This window comes from Orcinus orca, chromosome 9, assembly GCF_937001465.1.
Source record: "Orcinus orca chromosome 9, mOrcOrc1.1, whole genome shotgun sequence".
Lineage (NCBI taxonomy): Eukaryota > Metazoa > Chordata > Mammalia > Artiodactyla > Delphinidae > Orcinus > Orcinus orca.
The window spans coordinates 33,086,187-33,099,605 of NC_064567.1; the positions used below are offsets into that span (position 1 = coordinate 33,086,187).

The window sequence follows — 13,419 nt, forward strand, 5'->3', positions numbered from 1 at the left end:
TTTTTTTAATGTTTCTCAAGTATTTTGCAAAGTCTAAGTTTTGGGTTGTACTATTAACTCAATTTCACAAAACATAATACTTATGTTTGATAAAAACCAGCAACATTCATATTATTTCCTCAACTCTTAGCCTCCTGGCATGTCTGAGTTGTGAAAATAAAGTATTCTACTTTTATCTGAAAATATCTGTTTCATACTTTATGGATAATTTTATATGCCACCCAATATAATGCCAAGTTGGATTTTTAAAGTTAGAATTATTAGTAATACTACCATGCTACTACTATTAATGATAATGAGGATAATCACTACTATGTAGTAGCATATTTTTAAAATGTAGTCTTTGGCTTAGGCTTTACTTAAGATATACATTAATATGATCAATGTTTAGCATTAAAGCTTCCTAGTCTTAAAGGCACTTACATGTTTTAGGCCTCTTTGTTGATCCAAGTTAAAGAACCAATATTTTTCCTTTTATGCATATCATAGCTACAAATTAATAAAACTTCCAAGCTCAGAAACAAAAAGCCAATTATATTCAAAGATGGGAAATGCTTGGCAGGCATCCCACCTCTCTTCCTCCCATGCTCATGGCAGACATTAATCACTGATCATGGCCAGAGGCAGCCTCTGACCTCTCCTCAAAATAGTGCTCTAGGAGCCACAATCAGTCAGTCAGGGATGGTTAAGGGAGCAGACTTATCTATCATGAACAGATAAATAAAGATAGAGTGTGACACCTTATTATCCATAATTCTCTCCTATCTGTATCTATAAACCAATATGGATCCATTATGTACAAACTAAGTGAAGGAAATGAGTCATTAGTTTGTAAGAAAGCAAATGGAGAGACACAATCACGCAAAAGTTATTTTAATTTTTCTATGTCCTTTTGGACCTGCAGAGAAAGCATGTCCCTATATGAAGCAATCAGTTTTGGAAAGGGAAGTTAGCAAGGATTTTAGCCTCAAGAATTCCTTCCACAGGAAATGTGGCATTGCAAACTTAAGGGCTGGGCTACTCAGAGGAAATCTGCGGCTGTGTTTCCATATGTCAGGGAAGCAAACCTTTGGAAGACCCATACCCAGGCTGGCTAAGAATAGAAATGGGCTGTGTGGCAGTGAAACTGAAAATATTTTCCTCTTGTCCTTATTTATTCAGTTTTAGGGGGGGGCCTTCCCTTTATAAATTACACATTCTTTTTTTTTTAACATCTTTATTGGAGTATAATTGCTTTACAAGGGTGTGTTAGTTTCTGCTTTATAACAAAGTAAATCAGCTATACATATACATATATCTCCATATCTCCTCCTTCTTGTGTCTCCCTCCCACCCTCCCTATCCCACCCCTCTAGGTGGTCACAAAGCGCCGAGCTGATCTCCTTGTGCTATGTGGCTGCTTCCCACTAGCTATCTATTTTACATTTTGTAGTGTATATATGTCCATACCACTCTCTTACTTCATCCCAGCTTACCCTTCCCACTCCCCATGTCCTCATGTCCATTCTCTACGTCCATGTCTTTATTCCTGTCCTGCCCCTAGGTTCTTCAGAACCTTTTTTTTTTAGATGCCATATATATATGTAAGCATACGGTATTTGTTTTTCTCTTTCTGACTTACTTCACTCTGTATGACAGACTCTAGGTCCATCCACCTCACTACAAATAACTCAGTTTCGTTTCTTTTTATGGCTGAGTAATATTCTATTGTATATATGTGCCACATCTTCTTTATCCATTCATAAAAATATGGAACGCTTCACGAATTTGCATGTCATCCTTGCACAGGGGCCATGCTAATCTCCTCTGTATCATTCCAATTTTAGTATATGTGCTGCTGAAGTGAGCACAAATTATACATTCTTGATTGTAAGTTTTAATGGTGACCTATTTACAAGCATTAGAAATTGAAAACAGCTATTAAATTTGAAAATCTTTTTGTGTATGTTGGGGAAGAGTAGGATGAGCCTACTAGGAAAAGAATGTAGTATTTGATCTGTACCAAAAAATCCCAAACAAGCAAGCAAACCATAATTTCAAAGTATTAAATCTGTAAGTTTAACAAGTAAGTGTTACATGCTTTCTTACTGGGGTCCCAGTAATAATCCCAGTATGCCTAGCATAACATAAACTCACTGTCTTAGCTTGGAGTCTCATGAAAAAAATACTATAGACTCAGTGGCTTAAACAACAGTGGTATATTTTCTCACAGTTCTGAAGGCTGGAAGTCTGAGATCAGGGTGCCAGCATGACTGGGTTCTGTGAGAGTAGTCTTCATGGCTTGTAGATGGCCACCTTCTTGCTGTGTCCTCATATGTCCTTTCCTTGGTACATGCACTGGGAAGAGGTCTCTCTCTCTCTCTCTCTTCCTATTCTTATAAGACCACTAATCCTATCATGAGGGCCCCACCCTCCTGACCTAATTATACTCTTAACACCCCATCTTCAAATACCATCACATTGGTTGTTAAAGCTTCAACATATGAATTGTGGAGGTTGAGTACAGACATTCAGTCTATAACACTCTCAAAGGATTACTTTGATTAGTTGATCTTAAAAAACATGTGTTTCAAGTTTTACTAACTCCCAACAATTAATTTGAGAAATATATAAAGTTTTCTACCAAGAAAATTGGAGGATGATAAGAAAAACTGTTAGAATTTTAAGAGAGTACTTTAAGAGTATAGTAAGGTGATCAGATATAAAAGTCAATATACAAAAATCAATAACTTTCTTAATATTAGCAATACTCAATTAGAAAACGTAATGTTAAAAGGAATCTCATTCATAATAGCAACAAAATCCATTTTATACTTAGAAATAAATAGGAAATGTGCAAGATTTTTATGAAAAGGGTGTTTAAAAATCTACATAAATAAAATGTTATTCCATATTTCTCAATGGGAAAACTCAACATTGTGAAGATGTTGACGAGCTGGTTCTCAAGCACGTATGAAAGAAAGAACAGCAATGCTTAGCAAGTTACATTTTTAAAAAAGAGAATCATGGGATTTGAACTACTACTAATAAGAAGAACATAATATAAGGCAATTTAAACAGTGCATTTTGGCATAGGAATAGACAAACACATTGGTAGAAAAAACTAGAATGGAGGGCTTCCCTGGTGGCGCAGTGGTTGAGAATCTGCCTGCCGATGCAGGGGACACGGGTTCGAGCCCTGGTCTGGGAAGATCCCACATGCCGCGGAGCAACTGGGCCCATGAGCCACAACTACTGAGCCTGTGCATCTGGAGCCTGTGCTTTGCAACAAGAGAGGCCGCAACAGTGAGAGGCCCGCACACCGCAATGAAGAGTGGCCCCCACTCGCCACAACTAGAGAAAGCCCTCGCACAGAAACGAAGACCCAACACAGCCATAAATAAATAAATTAATTAATTAAAAAAAAAAAACAACACTAGAATGGAAATCCAAAAATATAGTTTAAGTAAAGATGTCATCTCTAATTAGTAAAGTGTTCAAAGCTTCTCAATTCATCACATTATGACAATTGGCTCTCCTTTTGGGGAAAAAATTAAACTCATAGTTCATATCATAAGCAAAGATACCTTTTGGAGAGACTAATGAGAATAAATGTTAAGAACAAATTATAAAAGTATTTGAAGAGAATATAGAAAAAAATCATAACTCTGGGAATTGGGAAGGCTTTCCTAAGTAATACACAAAATTCATATGTCATATAAGAAATTATTTATAATGTTGACCTCATAAAAACAAAAATCTTCTATGAGACAACAATAAAAAAGAAGTTAAATGATAAGCTACAGACTAGCAGAAATATTTGCAACAGGTATAAAAGATTTGCAATATATAAAAGGTGCCTGCATATGAATATTTAAAACACAAAGAACTAAACAGAAGATAGACAAAGGATACAAAGGACCACTTACAAGAGAAATGCATATGGCATACATGTGAAGCTCAGCATGTGTAAATTAGATAGTATTTACCAAAATTTCAAGTAACCCTAATCTTTGACCTTGCGGTCTACTTCTAGGAATCTGTCCCACAGAAACACTCACTCAGAGTAAAACACGTTTACAAGAATATTCTCTTTTATAATAGCAAACAGTAGAAACAAACAGAATATCACCAACAAAGGAGACAGTAATAAAATTACAGAACATTCCATTGTTATAGAGAAAGAATAAGATCTGTACATATTAAAATAGAAAATTCTTTAAGACCCAGGTAAAAAGAAGTTACCATAGCATAATAGAATCGTATATAAATGTATATGGCCCATAAATGTACAAATACTTTGTGTTTATTTTTTTGTTCTATATGCTTTTGTATAGATTGATTCTTCTACTGTGAGAATATATTCATGTGTTTCTCGTTTAACTGAAAAAAAAAAGTTTTTTAAATCAAAGAGACGAGTATTCAAGGAAGATCAGGCCTGGTAGCTCAAACTCTTTTCACATGATAGACAGCTGCTTCAAGGAGGGTTTGAGAATCACATGTCTGTCACTAATGTGGTTTGGGACTCTCTGTACTTACATTTTCTCTTGACCTCTGGCTTTGCTACCAATTTTCCTTTTCTGGAGGGTGTTGAAATGGGCATAAAAAGAAATTCTTTAAGAAAGTTTAGGTCCTTGTTATGCAAAATTGCATTGCTGGAAGGGGTTTTAGATATGATCTAATGCAACTCTCAAGTTTTACGTGGGATCCTGATTTCTGAGATGGCCAGGAAATGTTGATGGGATTTTCACATTTCTCATGCTTGAGTCACATCCTCTTATCCAGAAACCTGGGAAAACTTTACCACTGAAAACTCAAATAGGGTGGTACTACTCCCCCAACTTTTAAGCCAACAATGTAAGAAAACAAAAAGGTAATTTCATTCAAAAGAATAAAAATTAATAAATATTTTTTCAGCAAACAAATGAGTACTGTGATGCCACCTGATGACCCACAAAAAGTGACTCCCAGTATTATTTCAATTATCTGTATTTGTACCTTTTAATCCATAAATTCCTGCCATATTACCTTCCATCAACTCTGTCCATCACTAGCCTGGTTGTTTTATCTCCATTTGTCAAATCATTATAGTGGGTCAGTTGGCCAAGTTGGTATGTTTAAGCCGTGTCATATTCTCTTAGCTGGGTCCTGTGTGTCCTAAGGGCCCTTCAAGAAACTCACTTGTCTCCTTAGATATTGGTAAGGAAAAGTCAGAAATCTCTCCTTCCAATATGGTGATTTTTGTTCTTAGCGAGAGCACTGCTTTGGCAATTATGTGCCCAATACCTTTGCTCAGAGCCTATCTGATTTGCATCCAACTAAACTGCCTCTGTGCACTCAGATATGTGTCCCTATAAAGAGACCACCTCCTCACTTTTAGAACTCCAGTGTACCTTGACCTATGCTTGAATGGACTACAGCTCCGACTATAAGATCAAATAGGTCATTAAACCCCCTGAGCTCTTGAATTGCTCTCATTTAGTCCTCAAATGAATAATTTGTGTACTGCAGAAGTCATTGGGAAGCCATAATTCCTCTCTGGAGCTCCAAGCTGGCTTCCCATAGGGGCCTGTGTTCCATTCTAACTGAGTTTATCAATCTATAAATTCCTGACTAAAGCCCAGAGCATTGAGACACAAGGAGGGTAGGAGAATGGCTGCTCCAGCATCTCCCGTCACCCAGATATTTGCAGAGAATGCAAAAGGACCTTGGACTCCTGAATCTAAGGCCAGTATAATAAATTTATCACTTAAGAAACATGGTTTTCAATTTTTAAAATTTTTCTGTGAAAATGAAAATCACTGTGATGGAAATGTTCTTTCTTTTCTAAGTTCTTTAATGTTATATTATCTTTATTTGTTTACAATGGAAGGAAATGATCCTACTGGCTGCCAGTGAATGAGGGAGTGAGTAGAGCTGATGAAACAGAGCTAATATTCAGCATAAGCTTCTATAGTTTCGTTTGTTTGATGTGGTGGTCCTTGGGCCTACAGAAATACACCTTCTGTTTATGCTTCCAAGTGTTCCTTTTATCTTCAGATAAAAGTGTAAAGGGGAAGTTGCCAAAATTAGTCCACCTTTTGGGCCCAAGCCACAGTTAAACTTAGATGTAAAAGAGATCAAAGCATTTCCATTCTGATCCAAATAGCTGCAGCCCAGCAGTGTAGCTGGTGGCGATATAAAAATGGCTGAACACTTTCTGATTTGGAATATCTAAGTGATACATTCTAGACTACAAGGCAGAAAAAGAGGCAGTATGCATGTCTGCTTTTGAAATGACTGCCTGCCTTCTAGGATTTGACAAAGAAACACTTGTTTAGACTTTGGTACATAATCTAGTAAGAAGCCCCCAGGTACTCCTGAAGGCTTCCTTAGGGGGTTTCTATGGATGGACATTTTCTCTCACTTCCCCTAAGTTGATTTTGTGCATGGTCCTTCTATGCTTCTTTTAGGTGAAGCCAAACTGTTGAGGATTACTCTTTGCAAAATGGCAGCAACTCTCCCTTCCCCTCCCTTTTTTATAAGTGCTTGTATGTTCTGAGATTGATAAAGCATCAGACTGGTATCCCTGGAGGATAGAGAGAAGACTCTTGGTCTCTGCAGGAGTAGGGTCTCTAAATTATTTGTTATCCAAACCACTTTTGTGAGTGAAAGGGGCACTATTAGTAACTAAACCTGGATAATTGGAGTAAGCTGAGACTGTCTTCACAAATTGGAATGTATGGTCACCTGGTACGTAGGGCAATGTGTGACGTCTGGTGTCTAGAACCTCAATTCTAATGCTTCTTTACCTGTGCAAAATTGGACATTTTCTAGTTACTCCCTTAGATTATTACAGATGATCATTTTATGCTGTTGATAACAAATTTAGCAATAAGATAATTAATTTCCATATGACTCAGAACACAGCCCCCTTGTTAAGTAATATAGCTCCAGAACAGAATTTGTTGCAAAGAAAATGTTCTGTGAAAATTCTTTAAAGAAGTCTTTCAAGTGCATTTTTTTAAGGATGCCACCACCCACTGTTTACAAAGAAAGTCTTTAAGGGAAGCAACAGACCCCTCAGGCCATTTCTAGCAAAGAGATGTACATTTAGTACCAACAACACAAAAACACTGTTGTAACTACACCCAAACTGATTTTTGCACCCAACATATTTTTGTCTTCAAACTGCAGTCGGATTGCTGTGTTTCCCTTCTGTTTGTTTCACCACTTTCCTTCTAAATATTTTGCATCATCCTGGAGGTTTTCCCAAATGTGGTCTGCTCACTGGAGGGCCATATTCCTCTGACTTGTGGCATTAGGTTGTGTCGCCATGGCAAGGCTTGTTTATCATAAGGGAATACTTCATAGGATGGGCACCTCTCACAACAATTTCAACCTCTTTTCCTCCTCTTCTCGCACATGCTCAGATATTCTGAGACAGCAGCCCAGATATGGTTTTCTCTAATCATAAGTTGCATTCCTAGAGTGTGAACTTTTCTTTGCTCTGCTTTCAAGATAGGGGAATTTTTGGCTCTGTTTATTTCTTTCAAACTGGGCAGTACCCTCTTGACTGTTATGACTAATTCACTTGACAGGGCTGGAATCTCTTCATAGTTCTCTCCAGGTAAATCCCGTTGCTCAAACTTGTGGGGGAAAAAATGCCAGAGGGGGCAAAGGGTGACCTCGTGGTGGTCGCAGCCTTTCCACTGGACAGAGGCCTCTGTTGACCATGGGGATTTTTTCCAAGAGAAGGAACGCTTAGTCCGAACCTGACAGTTCTTATACTCTCACATTCCTGCAGAGGAACCAGCTTGGGGAGAGATAAGAGCCCTGGGTTGACACCCTGATTATGCCTACCTTTTTATTTGTTAAACGTGGAAATTGACTTCATCCAATTAATAAGAGCAGGAAACAGTTTTTGTTTTCTCTTTGTAGGAAAACATGAAGTAACAGTTTTATCTTAATTTGTCAGGCATTGCCCAAGAGACTACAGCCATGTGGGCTGGTGGCCAAAAAATCTAAGTCCCAAGTACTAACACCCAGATATAAAAAGAATGCTAATTGGTTTTCCAGCTGAAAAATAATAAGGTACTTGGTGCCAAAAATGCTGTATGGCATGGAAACCCCAAGTTTATACAATAGGGCCTGATTGCAATCTGGGGGCTCCATTTGTACTCATATGTAGAGCTAAACAAAGGGAGGTGTTTCGCTCCTCTGCCTTTGTAGAAAGCCTCTGCTCCAGATCTCAGCCTGGTGTTGCACCAGGCTTCCCACAGTCTTCCTGCCAAAGTTCCAAGATTTTTCCTGGCTGCCGTTCAGGAAAGTACAGCTCCGTCCGTAGGGTGGAAAGTTAAAAAGCCCTTGCTTGGATACGCCGAAATATATACAAACACTGCTTGACGTATGGAGCAGGCAGGGTTTGCACAGGCTGCTCCTGCCTGCATTCTAAGGGAAAAGAATGCAAGATTTTTAAAAGTCATTTTAGTAAAGCAATGGAGCTATTAGCTGGAAGAAAAAAAAGTATTTTTTAAAGCAAATTCAGCATTCCCCTTAAGCCCAACAATTAACTATCTTAGTTTCATTAGTAAAATATCAACTAATTTCCAAGAGCCCATCCAGCTTGGGCCATTTTTAACTTAAGGACACGTTTAGTATAAATAGGAAGATACTGAATGTAAAGAAGATCATTTGGAGTGACCTGGTGAGAGTCACTCTTGGGCTATTGGTACAGCTCAGGCTGGGGCTGGTACTCTGATGCATATTGGCTGATTGTCAGCCTTGCCTGTGGCTTCACACCTTGACTCCAGGTCTACATCACTGATGAGAAAGTGCTTGAATTGAAAGGATCTCTTAATACTTAGAACCCTACTCTAATTATTTCCAGTTGATGGTAAATACCACTGTTGAATTCACAGCATTTAACCAATATTATCCAAAATGCTTTTTAATTATAGTTAATACTAAGATACACTATTTCCTGTCACCAATAATGGTTATAGACTATGACCATTACACTAGTTATGTATGTGAAGATGCAACTAAGTTTAAAATTTTGTTAAGAAAAGAATTACTTTGATAATAGAAATAAAACATAGTCTCAAAATAACCAATGTTTGCCAAAGTGTACAGAGAATAAAATAAGCTATAAGAGTCCATTGATGTGTAAAAAATAAACTGTTTTTAACAGAAACTGGCAAGCGTTGTCTGTTCCTTTCTATCAATGCTTTTCTCTTGTTTATTACTTTTTGGTTGTTTGTTATTATTAGTGCATTTCCCCTAGAGTAGTGGGACAGATGGTATGTATTTAAGAATTTAGAAAGCATTTATTTAAAAGTACTGGGCATCAGGATTTTTTACATGCAGGAGAAACTAAGGAGTAGAAGACCATTGAATTAGCATGTCTGGCCTTTAATCGGGTTCATCCCCACCAAGCTAAATTAATTTTCCAGTGTGCCTCTTCCTTAAGTGTAGGCTTCACCTTTGGTACATTTCTGCTTCTGTGACTTTGTGCTTGCTCTTTCCCTCACCTGGAGTGAGCTCTCTTTCCCCCTCCATCTTTTAGGTCCCAGTGCAGTTCCCACCTGATCTGTAAAGCCTCCCAGACAACTCCTCAACCCTTTAGTTTCCCATTTATCTGAACTCTTACTGCTCTTACTGTTTTCAGGAGACAAGAGAAGGATGTGGAGGGCTCACAGATCACGTGGGAATCAAATTGGGACCCAGAATATGAAGAGGAGAAAGGAGCATTTTTTATTGCAAGGAGCAGAGACTCACTCAACTAGCTTAAAATAAGGAGAAGGTATTATAAACCTACAGCATCCAAGAAATGGGCCTTGCAGGGTATGCACTGGAACCTGTCAGAAGCCTAGACAGCTCTCTCTCTCTCTCTCCCTCCAGTTCTCAGGATCATACAGTACCCCTCTTGACTCTTTCCCAGGAATATCTACTTTCGTACTCTTCCCTTGTCTCTCTGCCTTATCATTTCAGTTTTCTTTCAGCTCAACTACCGCCAGCCAAACGACTGAATTAGACTTTTGGGATCTTAATTCGAAACTTTCAGAGATTTGGTTGTCTTATCTTGAACTGTATATCCAGTCATTTAATCAGTGTGGTTAGCAGGGTCAGTGATTTTTGGTACAGACAGCTGCCTAAGCCCATTCCTGTGGCAGCCTGTGGGTGAAGTTTCAGGGAAGGGGGAAATTAGTAGATAGGCACAAGATAAGTTGTATTGTTCCTCCAGGGCAGATTCCTTAGGGGCAAGGAATAGATTACTAGGTGCTTATTTTCATTACTGTGTTTAGCACAGTGCTGTTCATTCATCACAGTGATTCACAACGCTGGCTGCACAGTAGAATCACCTGGGGAACTTTTAGAAGCATTTCCATGTCCAGTCCTCCCCCTTGCCACCACCAGAGATTCTGATTTCATTTGTTGAGGATATGGCCCAGACACCTGACGTCAAGGACTACTGTGCTTTCCAGATGCCAGACTTATTTTTACTGAGGTCAGGGCCATAGAAAATATTACTCCTATAGGTGAAAAAGTGATTACCCTCATAACTAAAACGTGGTAGAAATTCAAGAGCTGTTAAATAGCTTAAAATTCTTGTTTGGCTCAGCAGAAGGGTAACTATAGTTTACATTCATGTTGTCTTAGGTAGGGTGAATACCAGTAATATTGGTAACTTTAGAAAGTGACATAAAAAATTTTGATTTTACACTTTTTATTTTCCCCCATTCCTGTAACTGATTTCATTAGATCGTCAGTGGTTATTTCTGCAAGGTTTTTTGACTATGTAATTCCATACATCTACAAAATGCAGTCCTATTCCTGGATTCTTTGAAAAAAAGGTCTCATATAACTAGGAAAATTTAAGATTTAATAGTAAATTCTGACATGATGACAATTCAGAGTGCCACTTGGATGATAATTGTTTTATTAGTTTTTCAGTGGTAACTCTGAAATTGGCATTTGATTAATTTGGACTGAGTAAAGTTTGCCTCCAGAATAGCAAGGAGCAGGTTTATTGCAGGCACTATATAGAGATGCCTTTTCAGTGCACTCTTTGTAGTATCCTTGGGGTTGCTGAGGTTTGCCTTGAGCTTTAGAACCATAGTTGTGATGACTAGTTGGAGAATTCCAGGCGAATAGTTTTTGGAGGTCTTCAGTACGATTAGTGAAACCAAGGGGTATAGTCCAAGCTTTCAAGTAAATTGACTCAATTACTGTGTCCTGAGGAAATCACACCGTACCTCCTGGCAGTTGCCTCTGAGACTACTTTAGGACATTTGTGAACAACTTCTAGAAGTCAAGCCACCCCAATCTTATGAACACATTGGGCATTGATTTCTGTATAGAATGTGATTCATGGATCTTTACACTTCCTACCCCAATTTCCTTCTCTAAGAGGGAGCCATTTTGCCCAATTCATCTGAGGTACTCCTAAGGAAGACCTGGTGACATTGACCTCTTTGGCAAAGAGTCTAGAGAGAGAATACTGTGGAAGACATCTTTACCAATTTTTGACTGAGCATAATCAGACTCAGTTTCCTTCTTGTGTTACAGCACAGACCAGTGCAGTACTGACACTTCGTTATCCCAGAGCATATTGTCCTGCCTGGACCCTCTGGATGTGAGGACCCCTTCATGGAATTACCATCGTATATCCAATGGTGAGTAATGTGAATTGCGATGCTAGTTCTTAAGCTTCCTTTGGGGGCGATATGAATGGTTTACCCCTTTTCTTGCAAGATATCAGCTTTACCTGGAAAGGAGCAGAGATGCCACTCTTGTAGGCTAAACAGGGTTTGGTGTGTCTGCACTGAGTGGCAGGTAGTCTGGAGTACACATTGCTGTGCAGCAGACCCTGGTGACCAGCTTGTCAAGAAAGCTGTGCTTGATTGATGTGCACAGGAGGTAAGCAAGAGGTTGTGTCCTTACTTGCTATGAACTCTACAATCTTGTCTGAAAAGCTGATTCTAGGACCTTTGCCTATGTGAGATTTAATCCTAAGTCAGATGGTACAAAGAGAAGTCATTAAAGGTTTCATTGTAAACTCCTTCTCTAACACTATTCTGCTATACATCATCAAAGTAGTCCCTTGAATTGTAAAGTACATAGATGGCACAAATCAGAACTATAAACATTTTGCTAGTTCTGTATTGAAAATCTAAATTTGAAAAATTTGACCATCACTGATGAGGACTATACTTCTGTTATCCCACAAGACTGTCAGTTATGCTTATGAAGCAGGAACAAAATAGCTGAATGTAAATTATATTGTGCGCTCCACAAACTTTCAGAACAATATGCGTTTTCTTTTAAGGACTTTTGATTTTGTTGCCTCAAGATATGAATTCTTGTCATCATGTGATTCCCAGGGAGCAAATTTCTGAGCAGAAAACATTCAATATGCCCCCTGAACAGCATTTTAAATGCAGGACATTAAAGTGGAATTTGAGTCAGTTGATTTCCAGAATTATTTGTTGTTTTCCAGCTTAATTTTGAAGAAGAACTCCCCAATATTTTCTTCCTGTCTTCTTCTCTCCCTCTCTCCCATCCTCTCTTCCATGCTTTCTTTCTTTCCTGTCCTTCCTTCCTCCATCCTTCACTCCCTGACTTCATTTTTCTTTCAACAAAAATTTTTGAGCTATCTACATTACGATGGACTTTTTCTGAAAATACAAGCATTAAAATACTATCATGATCCTCAGAAAACTTTCTTCTTGGTGGGGAGGGAGTGGAGAAGTAAACATGAAAAGCATCCTATCTGATAAAAATCATATCCATGAAAAAAAAAAAAAAATCATATCCATGGTGTTGTGGGGAAATGTAGTTGGATACCTAAGCCATTCTGGATGGAGCCAGGCAGTCTGGGATGGGAAGATGTAGTGTTAGGAAAGGTATCCTGGAGGAGACAACTTTGAGTCTCTTTGGGAAGTGGAAGAGAACCTGTTTCAAGATGTGGGGGTGGAGAAAAGAAGGAGACAAACAACTGGGCATAAAGGTAAGAGAATATGTGGCATTGAAGGAGTGGCAAATAGTTCTGTGTTACTGAAATATAAGGTACATGGGGTGGGGGGAGTGGAGGACAAGAAGTGACTCTAGTGATGTTGGAAGAAACTAAATCAGGAATAGCATTACATTTTTGTTAAGGATTTGGAATTTTCCTAAAGAAGTGTGGACACATTAGAGAATTTTAATGATTAGATTTTCCTGTTACCTAGATCATTCTAGTGATATGTGGAACAAAGACTGATTGGTGAGACTGAAGGCGAAGAGACCTATTAGAAAGATATTGGCTGTAGTCCAGGGAAGAAATGATGAGGGTCTGACCTAAGGCAATGATAGTGCAGTAGAGAAGAGGATATAGACTGAAAGAATTTGAAAAGGCCCAATTGACAGGACTTATACATAAATAGATTTGGTGAAAAAGAAAACACAAGGCCTTCATCAA

At 38.4% G+C, this 13,419-nt stretch overlaps 1 non-coding gene across 1 annotated transcript; it reads right to left on the reverse strand.

Annotated features, from left to right (window-relative positions):
* Window positions 1–1,742: 1,742 nt before the first annotated feature.
* LOC117201371 (U6 spliceosomal RNA) lies at window positions 1,743–1,849 on the reverse strand. Its single transcript, XR_004483391.1, has one exon. It is a non-coding gene; the product is annotated as a U6 spliceosomal RNA (small nuclear RNA).
* Between the last annotated feature and the right edge of the window lie 11,570 nt (window positions 1,850–13,419).